Below are 10,480 nucleotides of genomic sequence, written 5' to 3'. Positions count from 1 at the left end.
GATCTTTGAAAAGAACATTAAAAAGATTCATACTTTGGGATACTTGTGAGTTGCCATCAAAGCAGGTACACACACATAATGTGAATGTGAAAAAGGAGAAAAATAGCAGAAACTGAGGAACACAAATGCAGTTGGGTACAAGTAGTTTCACAAATATCTTGCTTTATTCAAAAGGATTTTTCCATTTTCACAAGGATGCAAGTGGAGAATGTTGGAAAGGTTGGTACTTGTAGGTATGATAAGGCTGAAAGTGCAGGCCTAATGACATTTTAACGCTCCAATCTTTTCACTATAGTTATTTTAGTCATTAATTTTTTTTAACATTCCTTCCTAACTTTTATTTATTTTAGTATACCTTTTTTTTGTATATATATATATATATATATATATATATATATATATAAATAGATTACTCAAATAAAATGTTATCACAAATAAACTACTTTGCCATTAATTAATAAATAGAGTAGTTACATGAATTGGTATAATAACAATTTTAATCTTTAATCTTTATATATTTTATCAATTTAATTTCAATGCAAAACTAAACAATAAATTTAATTTTCATATTTAAAAAATTCATTATTTTAGAATAGAGTTATTCAAATATTACATTACTTTTCTGATTTATTAACAATTTAAACTTTTTATTTTATAACGGAATAGAGTTATTCAACTTATTGTTTTATGATAGTATTGTTTAGATTATTTTTAGTGGATAACACATATACACCCGACAAAAAACAATTGCTCGAACACATGATCTCTATAAAATATAATTTTTTTAACCATTGAAATCGCTCAATAAATTTCATAATTAAATAATTTCTGATGTAATTTACTCTAACAATAATATTACTACCACTACTACTGTTTCCAGCTACCAGTCCACTTTCCTAATAGTATTATAGTAGTAGATCCATGTACTTCATTTTTTTAGTTGTATTATTATAATAAACAAGTAGGGTCATCTGCGTTTTATATTACTTAAATTAAGTACGGAATATTAAATTTTAAATTATGATTTTTTTAATTTCATATTTTTATCCTAATTTTTAAAAAATGTTAGTTTAAACAAACCAAGACAGCTAACCTTTAACATGTGCTTTGGCCCCTTAGTTAAATGGGTTGCTTTAATTTTAATCGCTATTAAATATTGAAAGTTTAATCTAAACCTTTTAACCCTTTAGTTAAATGAAAAATTATATATTTAAACCCTCTTAAAAGTAATTATATAATTAAAAATCTTATAAATTAAATTTTTACCTTTTAGCCCCTCTAATGTTTATAATTTTATCTCGACCTATAAATTATTTAGGTCGATTAACTGGGTTTTCAAAATGATTTAGGTCTTTTTTATCAAAGCCTAATTGTTAGGCTTAAGCATTAAATATTAACTTAAATTTAAAGTAAAACATATCTTTCAATATAGGGACGAAACTAAAAATTTTACTTGGGGTGTCAAGTTTATATCATCATTCGACAAATATTAGGGATAGACCGAAAAGATAGAATAGGCGAAGGCAATCTCCTTCTCCTAAAAGTTTCTAATTCTTTTATATTTTCTATTGATAATTTATTTTCATATTAAAAAAATTTATAAGTTCGTTTTTTTTTTAATTTTATAAGTTCGTTTTTTTAAAAAAAAATTATAAGTTCACTTCCTTAACATAAAATATTACATCCGTCTCTAATTAATACTATAACCCTTCTTCATCTCTTTATCATTTCTACAGGGTTGGAAGTTGACAAATCAGAGTTTGTATCTTATCCATTCGATTATTGGTACCTCCCACTTGCTAATGCCCCATTCTTTGATAAACATATTAGCCTTTAGATCGAGTGGGGAAAGACACGATACCTTCAATGGTTTGACCACTAGATATAAAATATACTTATCAAACATGAAAGATTGAGAAATTACAGGTTTGATCATTTTTATTTTATTTGTTTTGATGATTGAAATTAAAAATTTGATCGCTAACTTTCACTACCCAAATCACGTAAGTTTGACATAACATTATTTAAAAGATTGAATGTCCTTTTTATAAAAGAATATTTACTAAACATGATAATACAATTACCTTGAAAGTTAATGATTAATGATTAAATTGTAATAAATCGATAATATAAATGATGAAATTATAATATTTTCAATTTCAATGGTTAAAGTGAATAAAATCGAAATAAAAATGATTAAACCTATAATTTACCTAAAGTTTTTTTATCCTCTCTCATATAAGCAGGTAGGCTTTACTATTTCATATGATGGCGTCCAATCCCTAATTTGCATTTATTTATTTATTTATTGACTTTACACTTTACAGTGTGAATCTGGTCCCAATGTTTACATGCTGTCACTGATGGACCGTATTAAAAAGTTAAATAAAAAATATATTTGACTAAAAGGGTAGGCTTTTAATATAACATAAAATCCAAATTTCATAGGCCACCAATTATTGATTTTTTTTGGAAGTGTTACAAAAACAAGTAAAATTCTAATCAAAACTCGAAGACAATTCACATACAATGTATACAATCAGATCCCTTCTCAACTGCTTCGAGAAACAAGAATAAAAGAAGCAAGTTGGCTGTGAAGATTGGATATGGGTGACTTGGGATCTCCTTAACCATGTGATAATAGTCAAATGATCTCACAAATCAACAATTGTTGGCTACCTTAGCCATTTTCTAGGTTTCTGATAAAATTTCCACATACCTAAAGATTAAGATTTCACTGGTACATAATCGACAAGGGATCATTTCAGTTCACCATATACTCATGGAACCAACGAAAATATCGAATGCGAAGGAATCATGCAGGGTTATGTCTTTATAGTTTATACTTGTGTCTGGATATGGATCAAACATGGATGTTGAACACAAGTACTTCGATAGAAAAAAGCATGAACATTTAGAACAGCATAGGATCAGAACACTGTTGTGCTAAGCTTGGTTTAAGTATATCATGCATAATTGAATACAGACCTCAAAGTCAGAGGTTAATTGGGTATTAGCTCAAATGGCATGCATATTAGGTATACTCCTAGAAGTTACATGCTCATATGACATGAGAGTGTAATGTATTGGCTCATTAGTCTCCTCTATAAAGCATTAAACTCCACAAAAGATACCATTAGTCAGCGTGAATGCATTAAATTCTAATACTACTTCACATGCAGAGAGAACCCAACATTGATTTTGCACCTCTGTATTCACATACAATTGCCTGCGGTCTAGGATATTCCCACTTCGTCACTCCTAAAACCTATTCTCGTGTTTTCTTAACTGCATATCAAGTCTGTGTAGCAGAAACGTAAAAAACACAGCATTCAAGTTGGTGGTCTAATAGCAGAACTTGAATTGTTGTCATACCTTAGTACAATCACCGTCAACGCAATGCGTGCTAAAGTCATATATGCCACCAACAGCATCAAGATGGACGATATATTTCCTTCAGGGGGCAACAGATTAAAAAGCAGGAACATATATTGCCATAAAATGATTTGGCAAGCAAATAGTAGTAATTTTGGTGCAGAGGAACTAGCCCTGTACACGACTGAATCTTCAAAAGATAAGAACACAGTACTATAGTTACTCAGAACATCTAAACGGCTTCATCTCGCAATCCGAAAATAAATACACATCAACAATTACTGCTCACCCTATGCCAGGGAGCTTGAAATGCAGCAAGAGTATTTACAACAACGTCCACACTCACATTTACAGTGACAACTCCGAATCGCAACGTATTATTTCTTGCACTACTACTAACACACACCTACCGGTAAGAACTGTGATCAAGTTTTCAACTACTAACACACACCTACCGGTAAGAACTGTGATTAAGTTTTCTTGTGGGTGGGAAAAGCAAATACTTGACATCTCCCCTCCCACATATAAATGGGAAAACAATCCTAATAAGGAGGCTTCTTTCATAAATAAGAGCAAGAAAGGTTCTTGTTTCATTTTATTTACTGTATTCTTTCGTTTTTTTTATTTGGACTTCATTGAGGGAGATATGGGAACCGAACTGCGGAATAAATTTTGAGAAAAATGAATATACATGAAGCTATTTCACTGCACGTCCATAGTCAAATATGTCCAAACCAAGACTGTCAACGGCAAACATAAACAGGTATGGAAGAACTCGGTGAAATGCATATAAGTCGTTTCAAATAATTCAACAAAAATACAGTTCGCTGCTTTCTAGCAGAAAAAAGGAACACTTTGTAAAATATCTAGCGATTATCCGGGAATTATCGAAAACTACACGGCTAAAAGGTTCGTCCTAATGCAAGCAGCCATACAAAGACTGGTGTAATTCTCGAAACAGCAAGGCTGCCATACCACCCCTCATTATCAAAACCTCCCAAATTCGAGTGAATCCTACAGAGAAGTGTCGTTCCAAGATTAAACGTCATCAATTGATTCACACCAAAATTTCTTAGAATACCCAATGGCCATGAATAGTAAAAGGTCGAGTGGATAAAATAAGCGTCAATCACCTGCGAATCACACAATTCAGCGCTTGCCACGATGCCCGCCACCTGACCTTGCACCAGGGTGGCGAGCAAATTGCAACCTTAGTTTGACCGATTCATGGTCATGCTCATCGAATATATAACCTGCAAAATCGAGCTTAACTATTTATACCGTATGACTTACCTCGCTTCAAAAGCGTGAAGAGGGATTTATAACCCACCACAATAAGACGCGAACATTACTTCAATAAACAAATTCCACCTCTAAAGGTTTACTTTCTCAGAATCCTAACTATGACACAATGATCCAGCACATATTCCATGTATCAAAGAATTTAAACAACGAAACAGAACTCGGAAAGACAATCTAGGTTTCAGAAGGCTAACAACCACGCTTTTATTTGTACCCAAAATAGATGGCAGAACTGTGATATCCTGACATTAAATTGTTCTCTCTACCTGATTCATTTTATGAGATGATCTTGTCATGGCAATGGAAATGGGGAAAAGGTGAGACGAGGCCCGTAACAAATGAATATTTAATTGCGATGTTAGCAAGACCACACAGAGTAAAGTGAACACAAAAGACAAATATAGTTGGTGTTGCAGTAAGTCCATGCAACCAGTTGGGAATATAACACAGAATAATCTAATGCAGCCGGTACAAGAAAAACTATCAGTTAAGCTTTTGGACTGGTGAAACATAAAGTCATGGTAAGTAAGGCACGGAATTTTGGAAGATAGAACTAACGCAGGAGGCAAAGTCTACTTGATTTTGTTGCAAATTTCGATCATTGTATCTGTTTGTATCAAATGACATGAAGAAATTCAATGTTAATGCAGAATGAACCAAAACATCCCTAAAAAAATCCATGAGCAGAACGTGAGGACATTATATATCCTTAACTTGCTGATATATAAAGTCTACACTGAAAACTTTTCCTTGAAATCACAGGCCGTAGAACATACATGCTGATGAATTATGACTTATTCGACCTTAGGAAGCTCAAGGAGCTAGGTTGTATCTTTTAATCTTGATCAGAGAAAAACCTAAGAACCCCCCAAAAATGGATTAAAAATGAAAACCTAAGAAAGTAACGAAACGAGGATGGCTAAGATTTTTTGTTTAAACTGTCCCTTCATAGCATGTATATCGCTGATTTTATAGATTTAACCAGTCTTTCTTTGCAAATGAAAATTATGAAACAAGCAGGCATAAGCAAGTTAGCAAAACCTGAATAACTGATCGAAGTGGAATTTTTATATTAAGCCTAACCATCTAATTAAATCCCCATGCAGTCAAGCAACCATTCCTTCGGAAAGAAATCCTGCTACAATCTTCTCAATTCCTATCTCCAGTCTTACATCTGATCACCCTTAGAAAGAATTAAACCTTTCCCTAAACCTCACCTGGAAGAAAATATTGGACAAGGGAAAAGGGGGAAAAGGAGAGGGAGGAAGCAGAATAAAACAGGGAGTTATCTGAAGGTGGGTCTTCCAAAGGCTACATTATCCTGCTTGCACTTATTATGTGTTTTACTAGTGCATGCATGGGTGATTGGGTGCGCCAGTGCCTTCATTGACAGTATATCAAATAATATCCGTGAAATATAACCATTTTGATCGGCAAAATACAGGGGACCAGAAAATCCTTGTCAGGCTAACCTTGTAAAGCATCCATAGAAGTGGCAGCATGAGAAGGGCTTATAAAATCAACAAAACAAAGTTTTATTGGATCTCCTCCAGGCTGCACAAATCATGAATTATCAGTGTTCTTTATATTTACTCCGAAGTCAAGACAAATATATATAAATAAACTTACATATCTAGGTTCTTTGGTTACAAGTCTCACTTCTTTGTACCCAACAAACGGGCGAAAAATATCTGTCAACTGAGGTCAAGGAATAAAACTGAAGGGGGAAATTGAAAAAATAAAATGCCAAAGTGGAAACTATAGCTAATCAGGATACGGGAAACTTCTCGGCGTGTACAATCTGAAGGCAAACCCTCCACGTAGAGAGTGCTGGATGCATCAGGAGGAAGGGAAGGTTCAGGTCTTCCACTGCCAAACCAATAGTCCTATCTTTTATTGTTTGTCCATCAACACCACCAATACCCACCATATGGGGATCATCAACAGAACGGCGAGGCATTCCCCCGCTCATTGGTCTTGCAGAGTGACTCCCGCTAAATGATGACAGTTGCTGGAAGGATGCTTCTATTTATTAGCTCTACTTATATAGTAATGGAGTGAATAAAAACTTTGAACCCTAATCACACCTCCCCCAAAAAAAGAAACTACTAGTTCAATACCGTGCCACGAAGGTAACGATCATAAGCTGATCCAAAGGGGTCACTATCACTGGTTATCCGCACTGCTCCTCTATCGCCGTCCCGAGAATAATAACTAGAAAGCTCATGGCCCCCAGAGATAACTACAAGATTAAGCACACACTTCAGCAAGCAAACAACCAAGAAAGAGATAAGATGGGACGGGAAGAAGCACATACTAATCCTATCTAAAGACAAAAAGCTCATCAAGAAATGAAGAACAAAAAACTGCAGCACATAAAGCTATGAATATGTGACTGCTAGTTCTCTTTTTTATTCACCAAACCAGAGTGTTGATCTCCTCAAACTTTTGATGGTTACAAGTAGAGCAATCTAGTGAATCCGCTGAAAGGGTACCAAGAATCATAAAAGAAGTAATAAAGTTGCAAAAATTGCCAACATGAACGGTTTAAGTACAAAGCATACCAAGTAAGTCAGATAATCACCAAATAGTTTGTCAGATTAAATCTTTCCCCTTTCTTACCAATTGAAGAAACTGGTACTCACCATCATAATGGTGGCATGCATTGGTTAAAGGTTCAGACAGGAAACAGGTTAAGACTTTAAATCAATAACTACACAAAGCGACATGTTCATTTCGTCATCCGATATATAAATGACAAGAGAGACATCAAGAAGTCAGATAGCAACAATCAATAAATACCAAAGCTTGCTCTATTACAAGGTCCCGACAAAAGAAACATCCGTCATTAACCAAAACCAGCATTGCTTTATGTCACGCATGACCCAATGAAAAAAAACATGCCGGATCAAAACCATTCAACCAACCAGCGATTTTCCAATATTCCTGTCTCTCCACTAATCTCAAAACAGCTACAAGTAATTATGCTTTTCTGCTCACCGCTTAATTGAGTAATTAAAAAACCTCTCTCTAGCTTCCAAAACCAAAATTATGAATGATCACCCATGCCAAAAGAATGAACTTACTGCAAATGCATTCATGGAAATGCAAGTCAATTATGCTAAGTTCAGACAATTTAAACAAGCAATTATCCAAATATATCCTGAAAAGATCAATTCAACAACAAAGATTAACGCTGAGACTAAGAATTACTTTCAATCAAGTAAATTTGAATTCAGCAATGCATTAAAAGCTGAAATTTAAACTACGATTAAAAAAAATCGATTTTTCAGGTTAGAGCAAAACAATATCACATCAGCGCCAAAATGATTTTCCTTTTGATTATCTATCCGTGTTTCTCTATGACCGGACAAAGGTTAAAAAATTGCAACACGGGGAAACAATAAACCCTAAACTGATAAGATAATAACAAAATTGTATAGCTTAATTTTAAAAAAGTTAAATAAAAGATAAAGAAGAAGCTGAAACTACCATGATCGAGAGGGCGTTGCTGACGAAGGGAGGGATGGAGGAGGGCGGCGGAGGTTGGCGACTATACCTCCAAAAGAATCGGCCATTTTTTCTTGTCTTTTAGCTTAGATACAATAAAAGAGTGAGAAAGCACTTCGATAAGATTTAAGCAAGTGAATTTTGAAGAAGAAGAAGCAACCGGCGCCGTATTACACTTTAGGGGAGAAAAGGAGAAATGTGTCCGTCGATCATCATGCAAAGCCAAAAAGTAACTGTCGATACCTTTTAAAACCAAATCTCGAGTTTTAATATATAGTGAATGTCTGTAGACTATAGTGGAGGGACGAGTTTTAGTAAAGCCTCCTCTTTTACTTCACCATTTTTAAAATAACATAATTATATGATAAATTAATTAATTGATTTTTTTAAAAGGTCTATATAATAAATTAATTTCGATTGAATTAGATTAAGTAAATAAATTCATGAATGAAACATTCTCTTTATTTAAGTAATTTAACTCACCTCGATGATTAAAAAAATCTTTGTTGTTCTTAGAGATCACATGTTCACACATTAATGACTACAAATGTGGTTGATCGTTCATTGTCAAATGGTTGAATACTTATAACAAATACTACTTTATAATTACCTTTAACTAAATAAAAGAATCATAAATTTAAATCTTAAATCATAAATTCTAATTTATAACCTTAAATCTTAAATAATACACATGACAACGTAACAACATAATTTCTATAAAACCACCGGTCCTAATTTTTAAAGTGAGTCGAGATTTTTTAGAGGTAATGTTCGGGTCGGGTTCAAGTTTAAGATTAAAAAACGCGACTCATACCGATCCCAAAAAAATAATAATTTTATCTTATATATTTATGGATAATTATAATAATACCACTCTATATATTATTTTTTAATTAAATCCCTAATTTATTGAATAAAAATAATATTTTTTTGAATAAATATATTATTTTGAATCAAGTAATGTCAGTGGAGGTGTATATTTTTCGGGTCAAATAGGATCAATGGAAAATGTTTACTTTTTTAGTCGAGTTAAATTAACTGAAAATCCGATTTTATTTGCATATATTTATTTTCTTGCCGTCTTGATGAGAGCCGTTTTCGAATATTGTTTTCCATTTTAAAAATTCAAGGGTAAACATCAATACTCACTAATATTTGAGTATGTTTTTATTTTCCCGTTAAAGTTTTAAAAGTAATAAATTGATTATTAACGTTATCGATTTGTTATAAATCGGTCATTCGTCTTTAACCGTCGTTACTAAAGTAACCGACAAATCAATCACTCGACGTTAATCATCGTTACTGCAGTAACACCTTCTCCTCTTCCTTACGTCAGTATTGAAGCTTTTTAATTTTATAATTACATGGTATGGAGTTATGATTTATGATTGAAATTTCTCTGGCTTGGTGTTTGTCTGTTGACCGTGAACTTTTGTTAAGTGGGTAGCACATGGTCTTACTTTGTGGTGTTACTAGTTGAGGTTTATGTGGATGGAGTTCTTAGGTGCTACTCAGTAGCTTCTTATGGGGATTCTTGCATATTTTTTTACTATATAATAAAATCCTTCGAGCAAGCGTTTAAAGGTCTCATTAGCTTAAACTGATAAATTTGATTGAACTAGGATATCAGCTGAGAGTTAGATGCCATGCCCATGAAGTTGTTGTTTGAATCTCAGTTCTTCTTAGTGCCCATCTTGGTTGATTTTATCTATAACCATTTGTTTTGTTTCATTATTTTAATAAAAAAAAATGGTCTTCAAGTCTTTGTGCTGAGGATTTCTCTTTGTTTTGAGAATGGGCAACTGAAGGCCTGCTAAATAATGTTCAAAGGCTCTTGCAATCTGAATTGACCATAGTTTGTTGTGAATATACAACCTAAACGAACACGTTAAATCAGCTGACTCTATCAATAATTGCGATTCAAAAACTACGTAAATCATACAAATTCATGGTGGAACAACATCATACTTGACTTCAGTTAACAGGGTGGATCTTCGCTCTTTCATCATCTTTCCTGCATAAACACAAAGCACATAAACATTAGTTGAGAGTATAAGTTATGGCAAGTAATCTTCAATGTACTGCTCATGTTTTTCAGTTTGTGAGAAGCCACAATAATTTCTTAGCCACTAATAGTTTCTACAAGGAAGAACATTACACAAAATAACTATGATCAATCAAACCTGTGAAAGCTTAGCTTGATTAGAACAACTCCTGAACCCGAGCCAACGAGGATCCCGCTAATGGCAGATACATAACATAGAATATCAAGAATCGCCGCTTTAGGTTAAAG

General features: G+C 33.3%; 1 pseudogene; it reads right to left on the bottom strand.

Annotated features, from left to right (window-relative positions):
• Positions 1–4,124: 4,124 nt before the first annotated feature.
• Positions 4,125–10,276, bottom strand: LOC120140530 (annotated as a pseudogene).
• Positions 10,277–10,480: the final 204 nt, after the last annotated feature.

The sequence above is a fragment of the Hibiscus syriacus genome, unplaced genomic scaffold (assembly GCF_006381635.1).
Source record: "Hibiscus syriacus cultivar Baekdansim isolate YM2019G1 unplaced genomic scaffold, ASM638163v2 tig00110785_pilon, whole genome shotgun sequence".
NCBI lineage: Eukaryota > Viridiplantae > Streptophyta > Magnoliopsida > Malvales > Malvaceae > Hibiscus > Hibiscus syriacus.
This window is presented reverse-complemented; position numbering and strand designations above follow the sequence as displayed.